This window comes from Cynocephalus volans, chromosome 3 (assembly GCF_027409185.1).
Source record: "Cynocephalus volans isolate mCynVol1 chromosome 3, mCynVol1.pri, whole genome shotgun sequence".
Lineage (NCBI taxonomy): Eukaryota > Metazoa > Chordata > Mammalia > Dermoptera > Cynocephalidae > Cynocephalus > Cynocephalus volans.
Genome location: NC_084462.1, coordinates 140,630,768 through 140,655,524, shown reverse-complemented (window position 1 = coordinate 140,655,524; position 24,757 = coordinate 140,630,768). Strand labels below are relative to the sequence as shown.

The 24,757-nt window shown below is 39.5% G+C and overlaps 1 protein-coding gene and 1 non-coding gene across 2 annotated transcripts in view; one reads left to right on the top strand and one right to left on the bottom strand.

Moving 5' to 3' along the window:
- Window positions 1-24,757, top strand: part of ARMH4 (armadillo like helical domain containing 4) — a 121,535-nt gene that overhangs the window by 59,105 nt on the left and 37,673 nt on the right. The window lies entirely within an intron of this gene.
- LOC134374487 (U2 spliceosomal RNA) lies at window positions 13,723-13,913 on the bottom strand. Its single transcript, XR_010023327.1, has one exon. It is a non-coding gene; the product is annotated as a U2 spliceosomal RNA (small nuclear RNA).

The window sequence follows — 24,757 nt, the reverse complement described above, 5'->3', positions numbered from 1 at the left end:
GTAGTTTAGAATGTACAGTTTAATGTGCTTGTGTATATTTACATATTTTCCTTAAAACCATGGGTGAGGGTGTTAAGCAAGTTCAGGATCTGCCTCCGTGTTCAGGCAGTAGACCGCCGGCCTTTGCTTTTGGTTCTGAAAATGGGTGTAAATTAGAATTCCAGGTTGAAACAAAAATAAACCCGTCCCTTTCCTGTCGCTGAACTACTTAACAAAGGGAGGAAGAGGTCGGTTGGATTGCTTTAAATAAAATTAGAGGTGGAAAAGGGGAGGGGGGAGAGAGAGGCGGCTCATGAGGAATTGGTCAATGGACACAAAGAATGATTGTGTATTATAATGATGAATAAGCTAACTATATTGATTAACCAGCACACATTCCACACAATTACTGAAAATCGACGTTGTACCCCACATGTATGTATAATAATGATGATAATAATAATAATAATAATAATATACCAAATTAAAAAAAAAACAACAGTAGATAGCAGTGATTTTTGGGAAAAGACAGGATAATGACTCTTAGACTCAGGGCATCATTCATCCCCTGGCTTCATCCCCACAGTGCTTTCCGGTTTTATGGGCCTCTCTTCCACTTCCACAAACTTTCAGAGAAGAGGATTTGCTCCTCTGTCCTGGAGACTTATTATACTGATTAGTGATGAGGAAATTCTTCAGCAACAACAATAACCTCCTCCTCCTCCTTTCCTCTTCAACATATACTTCTTCTTCTGTGTATAATATGTAAAGGTATCGGAAACATAGCAAACCTGATTTAATAATCCTCATGATACTTCTAAGGTAGAGAGTAATATCTTCTCCATTTTACATATGAAGAAATTGAAGCTCAAGTTCTTACGTTTAGTAAATGGTGGAGCCAAGATTTAAACCCATGTTTATTTGATTGTGAAAATGCTACTCTTAATATTTGAACTCAAATCCCTCTCATAGGTTTGTGAATCCTTCCAGTATTGTGCTGGAGCCAGCATATACAGAATTGCAAGAGCCAGTTGTTAGTTTCAGGAATTTTGTAAGCCAATTGTTAAACACAGCCATTATTAAAAATAAAATTGTGTAAATTCACAACTAAATAAGTTATGTTAAAAATACAGGTAAACATGCTCAAAACTCTTTACTTCCTAATTGTTTCACTATGTTTTACTCTTGTCTGTGCTCTTGAGGTTATCTGTATCTACTGTATCATGTAGTGGAAATACCACATAATGGCGTGCTACTGTGCATCCTTTTCCAACTCTGTATTTGATGATGTCCTATTGGTAGCTGGAAATTAGCTGATGTCCTATTGGTAGCTGGAAATTAGCTATGGTGGGAGTATTTACACCACAGAAATGGGTAAATGCTGCAAATCAGGGCTTGATTTGCTATTTTATTGATTGTCTAGACTTAAAGTGATGGAAAAAATGTTAATGATGCAAGTTAAACTTTAAAAAAGTGTATTGTGCTTAGTGCCAAAGCTAAGAGAGACTTTGGTTTAATGCATATAATTTGTATCAGGATAAGGAACAGTTTAACAGTAGACCACATATCAGATTTAACATGAATAACTTCATTGAGAAAAGGGTTAGTGGACTGGGATACAACTCCACTTGTCAAATCATAGATGAATGGCAACCCTAGGTTAGTTATAGATAGAAAAGTTTGGCAAAAACCAGTGAAAGCATTCTGTGAGAACCAGTTGGCTATAGGGGATTTGTAATAGAGTATTATATCTGTTACTGCTATTTGTACATTGTGTGCTACCCATCTTTTATAGCAGTAAAATTTATAATAAACTCACACCCACACATACACCCTCCCGCCCCCAATACTTTTTCTCAGGAGAGCTGGCTGTTAAGCACTTACCAGCATAACAGCACTTTCTCCACTTGCTTGGTCCTCAGTGGAAATGTGCAACCATGCTACTGTGTAGTTCTTCCAGAGCTTTCTCTTCTCCAGGTGGAACAATCTGTGATTCATTGATCTTTCCCTCTAGACTTTATTTTTCAGGTTTCCTCTGAGCAGTCTGAAATTGGACAGGAGCCTACCTTTACTTAAAGTGTGCAGAACTGGGCATATGATAGTATTCCAGAAAGGAGAAGACCCATGCTGGGTAGGGTGGAGGGTCTCCCTCTCTGGGCTCCCAGGACAGTGCCTGGAGTGAGCATGACCTGGCAGTCAGGAGACCTGGGTTCCAGCCTGGCGTGAGGTTGTCCCCATGAGTTATCCCCACAGTTACTTTATCTTAAGCAAAAATTTGAGTCAAGGTGAATTCAAAGTTCTCTGTGTTCTTAAACTCTGCATTTCCATGGTTGTTTCTTATACTTAGCCTTTTAAATATTGTGCTTCTCGTTTTATCAAGAGAAATGCAAATGTAATAAAACCTCAGTGATTCAGTTTTGAGATGTGAGATAACACTTCCTTAGATTTGTACAGTCCTCTTAGAGTTTACTAAATGTTTTAACACACATTACCTTGTTTGTTTCCCTAATGACCCTAACATTGAGATAAACAGGGAGTTCTTAGTGTCTCTATCTTGCTGCTGAGAAAAACTGAGGCTCAGGGTAGTTCATAACTTGCTCTGAGTGCATAGCTAGTAGGCAGAGAAGCTGGGTCTGGGGCTTCTAGGTCATTTTCTTCATCTGCAATGTCCTTCCTCTTCAATCTGCCTTAACAGAAAATTCCATTTGGCTAGGAATAGTCATGTCATATGTCTTATAAGCATAAGTTCAACAAAAAAATCTGTCTGAAGGTAGATTGTAGCTTCAGAAAGACTTTTTTTTCTGATAAAGTAAATAAATCCATTCTTTCAGATCAAGCAAGGAGCTGAAGAAGAAGTAACTGGATTGCTTGTTAGGATAATAATTCTTTAGAACTCAAAGCCATTGAACATGAATGTGCAAACGCAGTAGGTATCAATCAACAGAACAGCCTGATGCAGGGACAGCAGCTTGGGATGGGTGTTTGATTTTTACTTTATTTCAGGCAATAAACATAATCCGGGTAAAATTTCGAATTTTGTAAGTATTTGAGGGTGCAACTTGGGGTGTGTTTTACTCCAATCACAAGCAATGCTGTCTCTAGTATCTTTTATGCTTTTTATGGTACAATCAGCAGATTGGCTTTAGTGACAAGGCTAGCTCAGAATGACTGAGTGACTTCTCAAGTGGACAAGAGGCACTGGAAAAATAACAGTGTTATATTATTTTTGCAAAATGGCATAAGGATAGTTTCTTTTTCTATTCCAGGTTTTCTACCTTTTTTTTCTCTCACCATTTATTTAGTTTGGAGTTGCTACATTTTTATGGGGCAAGTTCCCAAAGAAGTGGGAATTTCACAAAGCCTAATATAGACATAAAGCTGGTATTCAGATAAAGAGGAGCTGCATTAGTGAAGCATTTCCTCTAGTGAGGCAAATTTATGTGGTAGTCATCCTCTCTCCGCACTCAGTAATGCTCCAAGATGGGGTGCTGTAGCCAGGAGTTGCTATTTAGGGCTCTGTCCCTGATTTGCTCTGGGATATGTTAATAAAATATACACTGAAGTTTTCTCCCAGTAAAATGGAGATAACTGTCTGTAAGAATCATTATGTGTGATGACAGGGTGACACCTGAGTGCCCTCGGGTCTTGTCTCAGACTCCACCTGCACTCAGCAAGTGAAAAAAATGGGTCTTCCTCCAGCTCAGCGGTAGGTGTCGCTGCAGTCAACTAAAACCCCAGGAAAGTTCTGGCCAAAAGGATTCTATTAGAGAAAAAAGGAAAGGAACACTGGTGGCTATTAAAATTAACTGAGCATCCAGATTTCTTCCCCACCCCACACTTAAATCCTTTACCACATACTATTGTTTAGTTTTTAAAAATAAAATATGTGTAATAATGGACAAGTTTTTTCAGGAAAAAAGTTTGATTCTGTGAACCATTCCATTCCATTCATTCATTCATCAATTCATTCATTCAGCAAATATTTGCTAGGCACCTAATGTGTGAGGCACTTGCCAGGCTTTAGAGTTGCAATGATGGACAGTAGAGACAGTCTGGCTTTTTGGAGGCTAGTAAGGGAGACAGGCAATTAAAGAGGTAATACCAAAAAAAGAAGTAATTACAGTTTACAGAGAGATTAATATAATCATAGGGAATGTACTAGGTGAAATAGAAGGAGATGACAAGGGGACCTGACTGAGTTGAGGGGCCAGGGCTTATCTCTTGGATAAAATGGTGCTCAAGAATGTGCCCATATCATGTGTCAAGGCACAAATTAGAAAGCTAGTGTGTGGATTTCATCACCCAAGATTCTCATAGGTTCTTGTCATGGTGCAATTTATCCCCTTTGTCATAAGCACTATATGAAGTGCATAAAGAATACCCTCCCTCCTTATATTATTTAGATAATTTGAGATATCTAAAAAATTCATGATTTATATGTCATTACCTCACTCTTGAGATAGAAAACTGCTTATTGTCTTTTATATGTCAGATAAGTTGACAAATAATCTTGATTATTTTGTTAGCATGTGATTTATGGAAGATAAAATTGAATGTTGAAGCTGTCTGTCTTTTCCCTATTTCTACATTCACTCCTCACTGGGGTGTTTGGATTAAAAAAAAGCTTCAGGTTCCATCAGGGAGTTGGACATTTTAAGAAGTTAATAAAGAAAGAAATATTAAGAAACAAATGTTATTCTGTTCAATATTTGCTGTATCTCCAGTGACTTATGAATTACATTTTGAAACCATAAGTTCAATTTATTTAGAGTCCCAAATATTGATTTTTGGAGGAGTAAAACCAAGTCAGTAAATCTGAGCTTCTCCTGTTTTGGAGACCAAAAAATTTGTATTGCAAAGACAGCAGAAATGCGTTCTGATGAATTAGTAACAACTTTTCTTGCCTCTTTTTCAGTTAAGGCATTGCAAAAATAAGTTCCTTATTATTTCTACTGTTGTTATTTTATTTTCTAGTTAATTCTGGGGTCTGCACTCACCTTCATTTAATTCATTCAAAAAAATTTATTTGTCACGTTATAAAGACCATGGCCTCAAGGCTAGTATGACTTTATCCATTGATCGTTCCAACTACTTTTCTTGAAATAAAGTAAATAAATATTCAAATGTACTAGGTTACAAAATAAATTGCCAAGAGCTGGACATTCAGAACAGTTAAGGGCTTAACTGTACACTGTTTCTCTTAATTTATGTATAAGTCCCCTCTTCATTTCCACACTCAGAAAGGTGAAGTGTTGGTGTTGTCCTAATTTGTAAAAGGAAACATTGTAATATGTGGGAGGAGCCCTGGGGAAACTTCTTGCTGCTCTGGCTTTGCTGCTAATGCATGATGTGGCCTTAAGTAACTCTCTTAATTGCTGAATCTTTGGTGTTTTTATCTATATAAAGGGCCTTGGACTGGACTGATCTGGGGGCAGCATGTAGAAACCCCTTTAACTTTTCTCTGTGCTTATCTCCAATGTATCTGGCCCCATTTTGACTCAGAGGAAGAAGCGACCTTCCACTTGTCCATGTCTAACTCTTCCATTTGTGATCTGGATCCTACCAACTTCCTCCTTCTTCCTGAGCTGAAAAAGGTACTGAGCCATTTGGGCCATTCATTGTCAAAGTTAGAAATCTGCTTGTTACTTTTAATTCCTCTCTGTTTTGCTAGGTTCCCATATGGAATCAGCAGTAAAGTCCCATTCATTCTCTCTCCTAAGTGACTTTGAACTCACCCTTCTTTGCAATCCCTCCTTCCTTAGGACAGCATCATGTCTTGCCCAGAAAATTGCAGGTTCCTGTTTACTGATCTTCCTTCTTACAGTCTCTTCCATTTCCAGTCCGTTCTCCATACTATCTTCAGAGATATCTTTCTAAAATGCAAATCTGATTATGTCTGTTGAGCAGTAGCAACTCCACTGAACAAATTTATATTTTTTATATTTATTTATATTTATATTGTGAGAGGGTGTTATGCCAGGTTCTGAGAGACAATTAATTCAGATAACACAGCTTGGTCCCATTTAAGTTAAAACCTTGTGTTGGCTACCTCATTTACCTATAGGCTAAAATGAACTTTCTTTGCATGGCCTTTGAAGCTGTGCACATTTTGGACTCAAATCTGCTTTCCTATAACCTTATTTTAGGCTACTGCTTCTCTCGCCATCTGTTTACTTCACATCCCTGCCACACTGAACTCTTCTCAACCTGAGCATGCCATGTTCTTTCATGTTTCTCAGATCCTGCATATCCAGGTCCCTCTGTCTGGAATTCTCTTTCCCACTTCTCCCTTATCTGTCTGTGGAATGTCTACTCACTCTTCCATACCAGATGAAAATGTTATTTTATTTGGGAGGAGTCTCATGAGTTGATGAATTCCTTGTTCATACTTCTACAGCCCTTTGCTCATGGTGTTGTATTTGTTAATGTCTGTCTTCCTCACAAGATTATGAGCTACTTAAAGGCAGAGAATTCATGCCTATTCATTTTGTATTCCCTATGACCAATCATCATAGACAGCACATTTTAGGGGCTCAGTAAGAAGTTGTTGGTGACTAAAATAAATGAATGAATGTACGCTGCATATGTACATATATGGACATGGTTATTGCATTGTTTCTCATCTCAATGGAAATGCCGGTAATGGTGGAGAGAAAACTTGGAAGTTATAGCTGGATTGTTGATCTTCCAGGTAAGTCTTTGATATCTGCAGGTGGATCCTATACTGATGGCTGGGGGAGCTTTAGACTAGATCTTTAGTGTCTTTGTTAAGCTGTAAGAGTTGATAACTTTATTTTGGTTACTTCACTTCAGATCCAAGAGTTGGAACACTTTCTTTGTAACACTTTTTCCTGCTGGCTGAGAAACAAGGACAGTTTGCTCAACATAACTTGTCACTGTCTCTTTTCTTAGTCCTCTGAAATCCACTGTGTCCCTAAATGGCAAATCATTAGGCTCATCCCCGAATGAATTGGTTGTCAGGTAAGCATTATTAAGGCTAGTGAAATGTCTTCGTTTCAGCTGAGCAAGGCAAGTATGATGCTATCTGATCATGACAGGCATGGTGATGTGGTGTTTCGAGAAGCGAAGAAGAACATCTTTCAAGACTGCAACATACCTTAAGTGTAGGCAATTACTCTAGTCACTGAGTAATAATCAATATGTAAAGCTTAAGGTGGGAACACTAATGCTTCCTTTAATGCAAAAACATCAGCAACTAAAGCTGATGCTTTCATGATGGGGAGAGGGAATTAACTGATAACTCACTCCGTCATTTCCACGTATGGAAAGTTGATTTTTGTAATTGATTTGCAGACATATTCATTTTCAGGGATGCGAATAATGAAAAGAACTAAAAGCTTCTACAAGATTTCTTTTCAGTATCTGCTTGTCTCTTTTTCTTGCTTCCTCTTAGATCCCTAGCACTTGTGTCATATCCATTATCATCCTGAAAAGAAAAATAATTCAGGCCACTTAAATGATGTTTCAATACATATATACCATCCATTAGAATTCAGAAAAAACCAGCACTTTCCAGAGAGAAATGTGATGCTTTTTTTCACTTATTCTCTCTTTTCCTTACTTGAAATGAAATTTCAGCTTCTCTTGGGATTTCTTATTTTACATATATTCATAAGGTAATTATTTTCTGCAGATAGTGACTTGTCACCTCCTAAAAGTATCTGCTTGGTTGGCTAAATGGAGTAAGGCAGGGGTTAATATTAATCCATTTCTCTCATTTTGTTTATTTGTTTGTTTATTCTGACTTTGAAGCAGTATAGGCTCAAAGCAAAAAAAAAAAAAAAAAAAGATATATAACCCTGGCATTATGCCCAGGAACTGCTGGGTAGGCTTCTGGCTCTGTCTACCACCAGAAAATCACTTGGAGGTCAGGGAATGGTGCAAATATATTGCTGTCGTTTCCTTTGGGCTGCCTTTCAGGCTGTGCGGGCTCTCCTGCATGGGTACTCACACGTCCCTCTTTTTTGGTCTTCCTCCTCTCTTCCTCTTTACCACTCTCCCCAGGGGCCTCCAGTTTCATCCTATGGTCTTGGGAACTAGCTACTAAGTCCTGTTTAACTTTGCTTAGTTGAGTGGGTCTCTTTCTTCCCTACTAGATTGGAAGCTCTACAAGTGCAGAGACTTGGTGTATTCACGTAGTCTCCCTGGGGTCTAGAAGAATGCCTACCATGGAACACACTGCTGTGGATTGATTGAATTGTGTCCCCCCAATTCCATATATTAGAAGCTTAATCCCCATTGTAACTGTTGAGGGTGGGAAGTCCTATTATGGTAATTGAAAGGTGGGGCCTTTGAGGTAATTGAAAAGGTGATTAGATTGTAGGACTATGCTGTAGTGAATGGATTATAAATGGTGGTCATGGGCATGGTTTGGAGGACTTTAAAAAGAGAGTGAATGAGGAGGTTAGTCTCTCTCTCTGCTCTCTCTGCTTCCATCATCTTGCAATGTGAGACCCCTGAGTCACTGTCACCACCACCAGATGGACTTTGGACTTCCCAGCCTCAGAAACTCTAAGCAATAAATTTTGTTTTCTTTCTAAATTACCCAGTTGCAGGTATTTTGTTATAAGCAGCAGAAACTGACCAATACAGAGACCGTCAATAAATTTTTGTTGAATAAATGAATTAAGCTTTCAGAGTGAAGTACCTACCCAGACAAACAAACCTCTCAGTTGCTGTAGTGTTCACCTCTCAGAGCATATCACTGATGCCTTAGGCTAGAAGACCCTCTTCCTACCAGGGGAAGGTGGGAAGTCACATGACTGATAAACAGAGAGGAAATTCCATCTGCCACATTTCAAAGATATTTGAAGAAGATGGGAAAACTCACCCACAATTCCTCTACTCATAAGAAACAAATGGCCTATGATTTTGCAGTCTTTTTTCCATTCATTTTCCCCTAGTTGACATTATATTCTTTCCATTTTATATCAGTTCATTCTAAGTTACATTGTAGATTAGTCAGTAAAGTGTATCTGCTTTAATTAGAGTAACAATGTTTAGTTTTTTTGCAATAGTATTTTCCTTTGATTGTAATACAAATGATTTTCACATTTTGATATTTCTAAAATCATGGATAAATCTTGCGGTCAATGTTTATTTTTATTTTAATGTCAATGGTAAATCATAATCATTGACATCTTAGGGTCCATGAAATACAGTATTTGGAAGTATCATGTTGTAAAGTTGCTTTTGATTTTTCCTCATGGACTGATCTTCCTTTATGGTACAAAAAAATTATTTCTCTGAACTCTTCAAAGCCTTCATGGCTCCTATTTCTCCCTGTTTACTCTTTTTTTATTATTAATTTTTTAATTGAGATAGAATCACATAACATAAAATTAACCATTAACCATTTTAAAGTGTGTAATTCAATGGCATTTATACATTCACAATGTTTTGCAACCATCACTTGTCTCTAGTTCCAAAACATTTTCATCACCGCAAAAGGAAACCTCATACTCATTAAGCAGTCACTTTCCGTTCTCTTCTGCCCCGGCCCTGGCAACCACTAGATTGCTTGTCTCGATGGATTTACCTATTCTGGATTCCCTATTTACTCTTGAAGGTAACTGTGGAGAACAGGATTGGCTTTCTCAAGTGGCATGTTGAGGCAGAGGACGTACTGACAAGGCTGTGATATATTATAACATATTTACACATGCTGAGATACTATTACTCAGGATTGACCACTAAACAGACATGCTGTTGGTAGTTGTGGAATTGTCCTGGGAGTTTCTAAAAATTAGTGATCATTTTATGTGAAGGAAATGAACAAGCAAAACCATTAACATGGTGAGAGAAGTTTCTGGAGATGAAATATTAAGAGCAAGACATAGTTTAGCTATGGCCTCTGCTTCAGAACTCAGCTTCAAGGTATGTGCTGTGGCTCATCTGAAGGTTGACTGGAGAGGATCTGCCTCCAAGCTCACATGGTTGTTGGCAGAATTCAGTTTCTTGCCAACTGTAGGACAGGTTCTTGTTGATTGTTGGCTGGAAGCTTCCCTCAGTTCCTTGGTACCTGGGCCTCACCATAGGGTGGCTCACAGCACAACAGCTTGCACATCAAAGCCAACATGAGAGAAAGTCTGCTGACAAGACAGACATTACAGTCTTATATGATATAGTCATGGAAGTGACATCTCATCATCTTTGCCATATTCTGTTGGTTAGAAGAAAGTCACAGGTCTGCCCACACTCAAGAGGAGGGCATTACTCAAGGACATGATATTAGGAAGTGGGGGAAACATGGAGCTATATTGCTATGTAAGTAGGTCATTCAGTCACTCATATGTGTCCACAGAGCAGGCTCATTTCTGTCCTCCACTAAAAAGTAAATTAGGTAAGCAAACAGGCTTGTTCTAAAGGACAACATGGCCATCAAGCGAAGCTCATGGAGTGTATGCTATATACTTGCAGTGATGCATAGAAAATACACTCATTTATTTTGGTCTTTCAAGAGAAACTGGAAAAAAATGATTGTCTCTGAGGAAGACAATAAATGGTGATGGGCTCAGCTTACATGTCTGATTTGAGGTGTCTCCTGGAGCCTCGAGGCTGCAATCACACAACAAGGCAGGCAGTGCATGCAGATGGGTTCTCTTAAATCGATGGCATCATTTGCTAAGAACTCATTCTATAAGGTCTGGTGTCAGTCAAACTTACTCTGAGGAAATTCTGGAACCACTGAGGGACTCTATCTGATGCATAGTGAACTGTACTCTGGCTGACAACATACTTTTTTTGTTTGTTTGTTTTGGTGGCTGGTTGTTACGGACATCTGAATCCTTAACCTTAGTGAGGGTCTAACTGATTGAGCTAACCGGTCAGCCCTGATAACACACTTCTTATGAAACATTTTTTGATCCCAAATGGTGTTACCCTGCTTGATCAATAATATCATTTATCTGGTTTTGCTCTGAATTACTTTTGAGTCTTCCAAAAAAAAAAAAAAAACAACAAAACAAAACAGTGATAACTAGTACAATATCACATACATGGCAGACACTAAGAAAGAATTTGGCTAATTCTCATGAATTCTAATGAGCACATTCCAAAGAAGTTTCACACACTATGGTAGTAATTGTAGGAAAGGACTTTTGCAAAAAGTTTTGAGTAATATCAACATTATTGGAATAAATGGTAGTCTTTGAGTTGCTTATCAGAATAGAACAACATCCATTTTATAAATAGTTATTTTAAGAGCATTCTTGCTCCTTGATAATGTCTTATGCTTCAGCTGGGCATTGTCATTCTCTGCTTCCAATACTGTAGTGAAAACAGTGGTTGTGAATTTAAAGATCAAAGACAGAATCAGGGGAGTCTCACGGCATTAGAAACACTTTAACAACTAATGTCAGCTCATTCTTTATAGGTTTTTTCCTAATTAGAGTTTTGCTAAATTTCCATGCTGAGGGTACGTGCCAAACTAGTCAGGAGGGAGTGGGTAATACTTAAACAAATGTTTTGAGAAAAATTAATGAATGCATAAATGATATAAATGGCAATTTCTTTATATAATAAATAATCTTGTGCTGGAATTGTTAAGGCAAAATTTTAATGCCAATATTTTGGGTGTTGGATCAACCTATTACCGTTATTGTAAGTATAACTAATTCTTGATTGAAGGTGTGTATCTACCCCAGCCATTTACTTCCCAACCATTTACCCAACCATTGGCTTCCTTTGGCTAATCTGACTATTCCTAGGCTATTGCCTCACACTACTACTTCAATGTGATATAAATGGAGAGTTTACAAACTAATTTTTTAATTGCCTAAGAAAAATCAGTAAAAAAACCAGACCACATTCCAGCCAGGTGGAAAATTTATGTTTTTTAGTGTTAGTGTTTGCATAACTGCTTGCCTCTGTCAATCTGTGCAATTGAGAGTTAACCATGCAGCTTGATCTGGGCATTGATTTTGTTTTTTTATTGATCAGGGTAGATGTGAGCTGGAGAGATTGTGATAGATGACAGCACCAAAATGTTCCTGGCAAAAGCTACTAGGCTGTGTCTTTCTCCAACTCATTAAATCAAAGCGGAACACTAAAAATGATATGCTGGACCTCCAAGCCTTTCTGGGGATGCATATAATCAGATTTTCTACTTACTTGGAAAGAGCCATGACCTGGCTACTGATCTTTAATAAAATGTTATTTTAAAACAGAACATAAATCACTTTTCCCATCTTTATTTTTAAAAACACTCCATTTTAAACCTATAGCTCCTGTTATGGGTTGAATTTCATCCCTCCGACCCAGAAAGATATGCTGAAGTCCTAACCCTTAGTACTTGTGAACCTGACCTCATTTGGAAATTGGGCCTTTGTAGATTTCATCAAGTTAAGATGAAGTCATTAGAATGGGTCTTAATCCAATAAGACTAGTGTCCCTAAAAGAGGGAAGTTTGGACACAGACACAAACACACAGGGTGTATTAGTCCATTTTGTGTTGCTATAACAGAAATACCTGAGACTGGGTAATTTATAAGGAACAGAGGTTTATTTGGCTTATGGTTCTGGGATAGCTGCATCTGATGCAGGCCTTAGGCTGTTTCTACTCATGGTGGAAAGTGGCAGGCAGCTGATGAGTACAAACAGATCACATGGCAAGAGGAAGCAAGAGAGAGAAAGGAGGTGCCAGGGTCTTTTAAACAACCAGCTCTCATGGGAACTAATAGAATGAGAACTCACTCGTTAATCCCCCCACCTAGGGAGAGCATTAATCCGTTCATGAGGGATCCGCCCCCATGACTCAGTTTCCAACAGTGCCACATTGGGGATCAGATTTCCACATATTTTTGGGGGGACAACATATCCAAACTCCATCACAGGGAGAATGCCACGTGAAGACACAGAAGCACACAGACGTAAAGGGAAGAGGTCATGTAAAGACTGGGGCGGAGATTGGAGTTGTGTTGCCACAAGCCAAGGATCATCTGCAGCTGCCAGAACCTGGAAGAGGCAAGGAAGGGTCCTCCACTAGAGGTTTTCGAGGGAGCATGGTCCTGCCAATACCTTGATTTTAGATTTGTATTCTTCAGAACTGAGAGAATGAATTTCCTTTGTTTTAAGCCATCCAGTTTGTGGTGCTTTGTTATGGCAGCCCTAGGGAACTAATACACCCTCTTGAGCTCCAGCTTTCTTTCTCTTCCTGTCACAGCCAAGCTGCAAATTGGCTAGATCACACTGCTCTACTAAAACTGTTCTTGCTGAGGTCTTCGGTGACCTCTCGGCAGACTCTAGAGCCTAATCACCTGGGTTCAAGCTCAGGCTCCACTCCATTCTAGCTACATGGCCTTAGGCAAATTATTTAACACCTCTGTGCCTTAGTTTTTGTTTATCAATAAAATGGGCCCATCTCTGGGGGCTGCTGTAAAGTTTTAAAAAGTTAATGCAGCTAAAGCACGTAGCACAGTGCCTGGCACATAGCTTAATCTTAATGTGCACTCACTTCCATTAGTATTATTTGCCACCTGTTGTCTCTTTTCAGTTCTTACATTGAACTCTGCAGCTTTGGACTCTATTGTCCACTTTCTTCTCCATGGTGCCTGTGTTCCATTGCCATCTGGTTATTCTTCCTGCCTCTGGCTGCTCCTCTTATAAAGCTTCTCTGGGGAAAGCACTGTAGCTAGTGGATAGAGCTCAAGTGTTGGAATCTAATGTATCTGAGTGCAGTTCTCAGCTTTGCACTTATTATTATTATTATTATTATTATTATTTTTTTTCTGCACCGCGCCTGGAGGCACTGCAATACCAGGCCGATGCGTGGACTGGACGGAGCAAGCTCCCGTTCCACGTCCCTGCTCCAAAAATCCGTTTAATATATTGTCCTCAGATAGAGGACGTATCAGATATTAAACTGATAAGAACAGATACTACACTTGATCTTAGCCAAAAGGCCAAGAAGCGATTATGTAAATGACTTTGAGCAAGTTAAACTTTCTGAGCTCCCTTTTTTTTTCTTTTTTGGGTAAAATGGGAAATGGGTATAATCTGACCTCATTGAGCTTGTGTGAGAAGTAAACAAGATAACATAAGCAGAGAGCCCAGCATGAGCTGGATTCTGGCTTTCATCCCCACGTCCGATTCCTCTTCTGACCCCCCAGACAAAGGTTGCCCTGTAGGCTGTGCAATTGGTGTCCCCACAGCTCCAAGGGAGTCATTTACTTAAGTAGAATGGGGTGTAGTAGCCCCACCTCCTCCTTACCGCCCCCTCCCCGTGAAATTGATCTTGTCAATTATCCCTATAGATCTTAACTGGTCTTTGCTTATGGTAGTCAGTTTATCCATTTAGTAGTCAACACCATTGAAATATTTTACGCAGCCTTCTCCTGCTCCTGAAGATGCTCAGCCTTGACCTGTGCTAAAGCAGTTCTCTTCAGATGATCACTAATACCACACAGGCCCTTCTCTTTGTGTCTTTGGGATGAGTTATGTGTCAAGTAGGACCAACTTGCGTTCCACAAGTTTCATGGAGTTAGAGTAAAGAGGCAAATTAGTGCAGTGGGGATACAAAGCCAAGAACAAGTTGTTCCCCATTTTTACAAAGAGTTATGAGGAAACAACAGCAAAGCTGACTCATTAGTGCTGCTTTTACTACCCTGCTTAGGAGGCTCTAGAGATGAATTACTCAGACTTCTCAGGGTAGGCAGACAGTGAAAGAGTGAACAAAATATAGCTCAGGAAAAAGAGAAGTAAAGATTAAATTGTGATCATATTAATAAGATTCAAAAATAAATCCAATTTTGGTTAAAATAGAGTATAATACAATGAACTTAATATGAAGACATTGAAAACATTTTCCTTTTTGCAGGTTCTAGGATGGTTTTATGTTTTAGTTTGTCTGAATCTCACTTTGTTTGCCTTGTGTTGACAACATGGCTTAAAACTGTAAACATCTTCCTGACAGATCCTATTACTTAGCTTTTCAATAGCTTGAAATCTAGAGCCGTAGTCAAGAGAGAGTCTACCAGTCTGTTCAAAAATACCAGGGAGCTCACGTAGAGTGCAGCATCTAGGGTTTTATATTCTGCACACATCGAAAGATGCTGCCTTTGGAAAAATGAACCAGAGTATAAAATTTTTCCAGTGCATTAATAACCGCTGGACTCCAGCTTGTCTTTAATTCCCCATAAATGCCATGCGCAGAGAGAGTTATTGTGTCGGGTTTTCAGTGGCATATTTTTGGTGAGTGATGTGGTGTGAATTGGTATTTACAGGGCACCTTTGAGATGATTAGTGTTAAGCATTAGTTGAGCCATTTCCAGTAGTCCATTTGGAACCCTATCTACAGGCAGCAGCTGAAGAGACATTTTGAATATACATTCCCTAGACCCTGGGAATGCATACTTAATGTAAAATGATGGTCATAAATGTTGACTTTAAAATTAGAGCTCACTCTGTGATGAGATTTAGCATCCTTGCTAAGGCTCTTCTGAAATCTTGCCCCTCTTTCTATAGTGCTATGGTTGTCTAGTGTTGGACAAAGTATTTGGCAAAGTGGCTTAATATCTGGCATTCAGCAGGTCCATGAAGAACACAACCTCTCAGATTTATACATACTGTGGGAAACATGAAACACCAGAAAGGCTGTTTAAATATTTTATGCAGCCTTCTCCCACTCCTGAAGATGCTCAGCCTTGACCTGTGCTAAAGCAGTTCTCTTCAGATCATCGCTAATACCACACAGGCCCTTCTCTTCATAACTTTAGGATGATTTATGTGTTCAACCTTAAACTGTCCACTCTTTCTACCTCCATCCAACACATTACTCAGCATTTAAAGATTCCTGCTGTAGGATTCAGTCACCTCATTTGTGAGTCCTTAGGGCCTGCCCCTGATACTCTTCCCAATTTCTCTCTTTCCTTTCTGTGGCCTAGGATATAGCATTTCTGTGCTTGCTGCTTTAATTTTAATTGCTTTGCAAGCAAGCCTACAATGAAAAATGGTGGAAAAGGGGTAACTTTCCTACATTTTCATTCTGGGGCAGTTATTAGTACTGTTTCCCTTTCTGAAGAAAAGTGAAGAACTAGATTTGGACAGGAAAAAGGGTAATTAACCTATGACACCCTGGAATTGCATGCATTCGAGTTTGTGAATGTGCTGTGAATGTTTTATGTTGCACCTTTGAACTCATGTACTATACTTTCTCTTCAGTACAGAGCAACCCTTATGTCTCTAGTAAGCTTTTCTCTTTGGTTGGTCTGAGAGTAAAAGAGTGGTAGTGAGTGAATGACAGTGGGGCCTTTGTACATTTGCTGCAGACTGTTAGGGTTGTGACTTCACAGATCAGCTGGTTCAGGCAACCATTTTACTCTAGAGGATGCTTATGTCCTGACAAGCTAAATAACTTGCCTAGAGTTATAACCTGTGTGAATCCCAAATCTTTTGTCTCTCAATCCAGTATTGTGGTCTACCTACCACATCTACTTGCCACACTTATTTCATTTACTTGATCCCTGCCCATCAAAATAGGTACACACACACACTCACACTCACACACACACACACACACACACACACACACACACACACACACACACACACACACACACACACACACCCTTGGAATATTATCATTTTAGACAAGAACACCAGCTTTCAATCAGTTATATAAAGGTTTGAATTCTACTCACCACTAACTAGTTATATGACGTAATTACTTCATCCCTCTAAGCCTCATTTTTCTCTCATCTGTAAATTGAAGATAATGGTTCATAGAGTTGTTGTGAGGATTAAACAATCTAACATGTATATAAGTTGCTTAACAAATTGTCTGGCACCTAAGTGCTCAATAAAATGTCCGTCTCTTTCTCTAATGATATGTTCAAGGCACTGAGCTAGGCTGGGGAGTTAATGCAAAGTGATACCTCTCATTAAAGTAGTAAAGCATCAGACTTCTTATTATGTATCTCTCATACAATTTCATTTAGCCTCACTTTGGTTATATTATATTGGTCCTATACTACAGTGGCTTGAGATTCTTAAAGAAGAGAGTTTATTTCTTTCTCACATAAAAGTTTGAGGTAAGTGTTCTAGGTTGGTAGGTGGCTCTGCTCCATAGACCATTCAGGGATCCAGGTTCCTTCTTAAGCTTTTGCTCTGCCATCTGCTAGGACATTGCTGATGTCGGGGGTGCATTTGGTGGGAAGGGGAAGGAGAGTGAGAAGAAGGCATATCCACTCTCTTACGGTGTAGGACCTGAAGTCACATGTCACTTCCAGTAACATTCATTGGCAGTTACTTAGCCATAAGGCCACATCTAACTGCAAAAGACTAGAAAACTAGGGCAGCTGGGCAACCTGTGACCAGATATGGTTCTTTTATTATGGAAGAAGGGAAGAATGGGCTTTAATGGACTCCTAGCAGGCATTGCCTTACAGCCCAACCCCAGGGAGCCAACACTGATGAGGGGCTGTGTGGCATGGTAGAAGGGATTAGTCAGGAGCCTGGTTTTTGACTAGTTCAATCAGAGATTTGCATCATGACCTTGGCCAAAGTGCCTAATTCTGCGTACCTCGGTTTCCTTAGTATGAAGAAAGACCTGGGACTGCTAGTCTCCAAGATTCCTTCCAGTGACATGAAGCCCTCCCTGACCCCCTTATCTTAAGGGGTCTCTTTCTCCTAAAGCATCTCTTCATTGTGCATCTCCTGGGACATAACTAATACAATTTTATTTTCTATGAGCTGCTATTTCATTTCATTAAGCTATGAGCTTTATTAAGGAACAAATTTCACAGCATTTTGCAGGTATCAGAAGATCAAGAAATATTTATGTGTTTGTTGATTGGTTGGTTGATAAATGTGGACCATTTGGAACTCATTGGAAAAAGATACTTTAGATATGAAGTACTGCAGAATGATTTTCCTTGGGAATGAAGCAGAGCTGAGAGAATAACCTCTAAGTTATTTTCTGTGCTCACATTTTAATATTCTGTGACTCAGCAGCTCTACTTAAGTTGGGAGGAATCTCATCTTAGTTCCCTCTGGTGGTATTCCCTTAAAAAGTTTTTTGTTATGATCAAGTTGAACTTCTGGATAAAAGTTTCCATCTCTGCCAGTGGCTTCTGCAAGGTCAACTTAATACATACTAAGCTTTTAAAAAAAATATTCTCACCTCTATGAATAGAGTTATATTTTTAAATCTTTTAGCATTTCAGGCAAGGGACTGAGTACTTACAAGATATTAAAATGCAAGGCAATGTAGTTTGCTGAGCTTTTGAATCATATTTTATACATTTAAATCCTAAAACAGATCCCTTGGAGATACACTTTAAAAACAGCATTTATTCTATAAAAATCTGAGTCCCTGTTTTGAAGTCAGCTTTCATCAAGTTTGTTATGGGTGGGCAGTGACTGAGTATCCAACAATGTAAAGAAGTGCTTCTGCAAACTTAATCGAGCCTTGGAATCATCTGGGGCTCTGTTTAAGATTCAGATTCTGATTTAGTAGGTGTGGGGTGGCGGCTGCAATTCTGCACTTTAAAGGTCTCCCTGATGATGCCCTGATGCTGCTGGTCTGTGGACTGTGCTTTGAGCAAGGATGTAAGGAATATTTCTTATGAACATGGCGCTTTAAAGCTGCTCTGCTACTAGTTAATTACACATTAGGTAATTATGTTGCCTCATATTAAGATTATTTGCATGCGTGATCCTTTTAAGATCATAAGATACTGAAGCCCAGAAAAGAACCCTTTTATTTCACCTCACCTTCTATGAATTTAACACACTTTCAGGTACAGTCATGCATCGCTTAATGACAGGGATGTCTTCTTAGAAATGCATCATTAGACTATTTTGTCATTGTGTGAACATCTTAGAGTGTACTTACACAAACCTAGATGGTATAATCTACACAGACCCTGGCTATTGGGTATAGCCTATTGCTGCTAGGCGACAAACCTGTAGAGCATGTTACTGTACTGAATACTGTAGGCAATTGTAACACAACGGTAAGTATTTGTGTATCTAAACATACCTGCATGTAGAATAGGTACTGCATGGTATGAAAGATTAAAATGTTAAACCTATGTAGGGTACTTACCTGACTAGGGAACTTGCAGGACTGGAAATTGCTCTGGGTGAGTCAGTGAGTGCATGGTGAGTGAGTGTGAAGGCCTAGGATGTAACTATGCACTACTGTAGATATATAAACACTGTACACTTAGGCTTCACTAATTCTATAAACACATTTTTTCCTTCTTCAATAATAAATTAATTAGCTTACTTTAACTTATTTATATTATTTTATTTTTTTTATTCTTTTGTAATAACACTTAGCTTAAAACATAAGCACACTGTCCAGCTGTATAAAAATATTTTCTTTCTTTATATCCTTATTTTACAAGCTATTTCTATTTTTAAATTTTTTATTTACTTTTTTTTTTTTTTTTACTAGTTTTTGTTAAAAACTAAGACACAAACACACACATTAGCCTAGGCCTACACGAGGTCAGGATCATCAATATCACTGTCTTCCACCTCCACATCTTGTTCCAGTGGAAGGTCTTCAAGGACAGTAACATGAATGGATCTGTCATCTCCTATAACAATGCCTTCTTCTGGAATACCTGCGAAGGACCTGCCTGAGGCTGTTTTACAGTTAACTTTTTTTTTTTTTTATAAGTAGAGAGAGTACACTCTAAAATAATGATTAAAAAAAGTGGTGTACTATTTATCCAGTAACATAGTTATTTATTATCATTATCAAGTATTGTGTACTGTACATAATCGTATGTGCTACACTTTTATACCGCTGGCAGCACAGTAGGTTTGTTTACACCAGCATCACACAAACACGTGAGTAATGCTTTGCCCTATGCCACCTCCCCCATCATGGAAGAACTACTGCACTTCCACGACCACACCCTAATAATCGTATTCCTAATCAGCTCCTAGTCCTCTATATCATCTGTCTAATATTAACTACAAAGCTCACTCACACAAACACCATAGATGCTCAAGAAGTAGAAACTGTATGAACAATTCTACCTGCTATTATCCTTATTGCTATTATCCTTATTTTAATTGCCCTCCCATCATTATGAATCCTGTATATAACAGATGAAATTAACAACCCTCTCCTAACCATCAAAACCAGTGTTGTCACTAGGCAATAGGAGTTTTTCAGCTCTATTATAAACTTATGGGACCATGGTCATATATGCAGTCCATCGTTGACCAAAATGTTGTTATGCACTGCATGATTGTACTTTAAATAGTCTTTAAAACTATTTGTTAAATGAATGATTGCAAAGTCTAGCTGAATAGTTGTTTTGTTCCAGGTGGTAAGTAGAGGATATATACATCAGTTTGGTCTGGGACATATCTTGTAGCATTCCCTATCAGAATTAATATTTGAGAGAAAATGTGGCCCCATAGAGGATCAAATTGGATATTTTTCTTAATGCTTTATTTTCCTCTCTACAGTGAAGACTATTGATGTATGCATTAGCGCATGGCTTGAACAGTCCTCAGGACTCCCAGCAGCTGCAGACTTCATTCATTTAGAGTGAAGTCAGGAAAGGCTTACATTTCTTTCCTCATTTAGCAGTGGCAGCATAGCCTGCGTCTTTCTTGAAATCCAAGTTCAAGGGAGAGGATGACTGTGGTGTGACCTAGGACAGGTGAAGAATAATGGGCATATTTCGTTGCCATGGACCAACTCAAATGAAATCGAAGGACTTAAATGGTGATGCATGGAAAATTATATTTTTTATGTAAATTTTCAATGCAGTTTTGTCCTTAAACTGCCACATACAAATTCTATGTAATACTGCAGATCTTGGTAGTTTTACTGGCAAGTGACATTCCCATGTAATTGCTTTAGGAAAAAAAAAAAAAGAATGTCCTTGGGTGTTATGTAGTCAGGAAGCCTTATAGTATAACTTACAGGTAGTTAACTCTTCATTGCATATTTTAATATAGTTTCAAAGACTTCCGTATTACTCAGTTGGCCAACACAGAAATCGAGAAAAGTGGAAAGTGTCCTTGGTGATGCTGCAGAGTCTCTGTGCTACCAGTCTCCATAGAGAAGTGGAATAAAGATTTATGATATCATTCACACCAAACTTGCTTAGTTCCATCTTCCACTTCACAGGTGGAGTCGCAGACTGGCTTTGCCATCTCTCCTGTTCTCCACCTGACCATGAGCTTGGGTCCAAGAGCGCAGGGTTTGATTCCTGGCTCTACCACTTACTGAGTGACCCTGTGCAAGTTATTTTGCTTTGCTGTATCTTAGTTTCCTTGCCTGTAGAATGGGGATTGTGGAATAAACATTCGGTATAGGGTTTTTGAGAGGTACTAAGGGCACTAAGTGTTAGTTTCTCAACATCCCGACTTTAAGAAGCTAAATCTTTTTGGCTCTCTAGAGCTTAAAATTCAGCATATGATAACATATTTATAAAAACTCTGTGGTATAAGAAAGTGAAGATCATAAAGACACATGCATGGTTGTCACAACAGGATGATGATGTGACTGGTGTGATTTGCAGCACATGTAAACATTCTTCACTAACAAAAGTCATGGAAACTTGAATGAGAATCATGCAGTGCTAGAGATAGCACAGTGTGCTCCCAGGCCAGTGACTGCCCTCATGGTGCCTACGTTTTAGTGGAGAAGGGAACAGATTAACCAAGCCATCATCAGTCTTTAAATTATAATTGTGATAATACCACAAAGGAAGAGATGAGGTGGTCAGAGATCCTACAGCAGGGGTCCTGACCTGAAGGGGATAAGAGAAGGCGTCTCTGGGGGAATGGGTCTGTGAATTGAGATGTGTAGAAAAGGGGGAAAAAAGGCTGAGGAAGGAGCATTTCAGGCAAAGGGAATAGATTTGTGAAAACTGGAGGCAGAAAAAGTATTTGAGGACTTCAGAGAAGGCCATTGTGCCTGGAGCTAACAGGAAGTGCAGTGGAGGCTGGTGAACCAACAGGGACCAAATCCGGCAAGACCTTGCTGTGTAGGAAAAGGATTTGGGATTTTATGCCGTGAGCAGTGGGATGCCATGGAATAGAACATGGAAGAGAATGGAATAGTACATATTCTAATATGCTATTTGAATTTTAAAGGCATCACTCTGGCTGCAGGATGTCTTGTCAGGAATGCTATATAAAGGGTGGGAATGAAGTGAAGCAGGAAAAAAGCAGATGCAGGGAAGCCAGTGAGGAGCTTGTCACAATAGCCTGGGCAGCAGGAAAGATGGCTTTTATTGGGACAGGGAAAAAAGCAGATGGATTCAAGAGTAATTTAGGAGGTAGAAGCAAAAGGTCTTGGTGGCTAATTGGATTTTGAGAGGGTGGGAAGAGAAGTATATTAGTCTGTGTTGCTTATAACAGAATACCTGAAACTGCGTAATTTATAAAGAAATAACATTTATTTCTTCCAGTTTTGGAGGCTGGGAAGTACAAAGTCCAGGAAACACATCTGGTGAGGACCTGTTCTTGGTGGCGACTGTATACAGTGACACAGGGTTGTCACATGGTAAGAATGGCAAGAGCAAGAGAGAGAGCTAAGCTGCTCACTTGCTCTCCATATAAAGCCATCAGAGCCATGCTCATTACTCCAGTGGATTGATCCATTCACAGGGGTACAGTTCTCACAATCTAATCAATAAGTTTTAGGCAGACGTTCAATCCACAGCAGGAAATGTTAAAGGTGGCCCCTAGGTTTCTGGCTGATGCAGTTGGTTGGGTAGTGGTGTCATTCCTGAGATGGGGAAGACCAGGGTAGGACCTGAGTTAGACCTGGAGTAGGGGTGGGGAGAGGAGGAGATCATGAGTTCAATTTTGGGTATGTTGAGTTGGAGGTACATGAGAGACACTGAAGAAGAGACCTGTCTGAAGCTCGGAAGAGAGGCAGAACTGGAACTATGAGTTTTGCAGTCAGCACATTGGTTGGTAACCTGTGCCATGGAGAGTAAATAATAATGATTTTATAGGGAGAAGGGTAAAGCTTGGAACTGAACCCTGAGGAACTTTAATAATTCAAAGGTGAAGTAGAGTAGGACAGACTCACAAAGGAGGCTGGGGAGGAATAGCCAAAGAGGTGATGGGTAGTATGGTGTCACAGAAGCCAATGGAAAGGACTGTTTCATGATGGGGGGAGTGGTCGACTGAGGGAATGCAGTGAGAACAAGCAAACAAACAGGTCTGAGGATGCTTTGAAAAGAAGTCTGAAGTCAAAAGACAGTTCAAATCAAGTATTAGTAGAACATCCCCATGAGCCCAAAAGTTCCTGAGCATCCTCCATTGTAATATGGGGATAGCAGGAAAGTTGTTTTGAGAATGGTATGAGATGTCTGCAAAATAGTTAGCACAGAGCTGGCACCTAGTAAGTGTCCAGTGAATGTTAGCTGGTATAATAAGGAGCAAAGAGGTGGTGGAGGAAGTAAGAACAAGAGGAATGTGGTGGGGCGTGCAGAGGGCACAGTCCCTGGTCTCGTTGGAGCTTAGGGATTGTATCTGAGATGGTAGAAAATTTCAGGTGGGACCAAAGGAAGGAGAGCCTTGAATGCTGGACCACTGGGAGGCTGCAAATCCTGAGAGTATCCTGATGGGAGATGACCAGGGCCTCAAGAAGTTCAGGGCAGTCAGGGTGACATGGGGAGCAGAGAGCCTTTCGGTAATGCACTAGGACTTTGGCAGTGACCTGGAACCGAATAGAAAGGTTGAAAATTGTTCCCAGTGTTCAGGCTTAGAATATGCTAGAGTTTTCTCTTTTTGAGGGTTTAATTTTGAGTTGTTAACTAGATAATCAAGCCTAGAATGCCTAAAGAGAACTATATGAAACTCAATGCAGGGAGCAGTAGGCCAGTATCACCTTGTACCTCTTGCTGTAGAGCGAAGGCTGGATACTAAGGGTGGGGCCCAGAAGGACTCCAGAGACTGAAGGAGGAAGTTGTGTAGACTTTTTGAATTCGAAGAAATAGGAATTAAATCCAGAATGCTGATGCCCTGGACTAAAAAGGATGGGATGATTTGGTATAACAAATGATGACTCATTTATCAAAAGTCATGGAGATGCCAAAGAGTTGTTTTTGCTGTAAAGATTCTCTGTATGAATATATTGGTTATTCAAGTAAGGTACTTGTTTTCTTTGGCAGAGCTATTACTTTTGTGATTTTAGCTGGGCTGGGGGTGGCATTGATTGAATGTGCAGTTGACATGGGCTGGACCATTGGTGTGCTGTGAAGTGTGGACATCAGAGCGGGTGCAGCCCTCTTGTAAGAGTGGCTCTTACATTGAAGGTTTGCAGCATCTTGTCAGGCTTTATGGTCTGCCATCCTAGGGAACCTGAAGCTGCTGAGAATATATGAGTTCACTGTGGATGGGCTGTTGGACTAATTTGGTGTTTTCTGAAGTCATCAACTGACCCTAGAAATTGATGGCGTTACTTTCACTGTCTGTCTTTAGTGCTGTTCTTCAAACCACATTTTTACCTGCTGAGTTGCCACAGATTTGGCATCTCTGATGATCACTGGTAGGAGCCTAGGCATAACTATTAGATTCAATAACCCCTCCCCAAAATAGATCCTTGGATCCTGTATGGGTGACTTATCAGCCATAGTTGCATTCCTGAAAGAGATGCCGCCTGACTTGACAGTATAAAAGAACAGTTAATAAGGAATCTTACCTTTACTTGTAAATTGTCTTCAATTAATGTCTTTCATTCTATTTCACTCCTGTTTGTGACATGATGTCACATAATGTTGATATCATTTAGAAGAGGAGGCGCTTAATGCCAGACACTACTGTA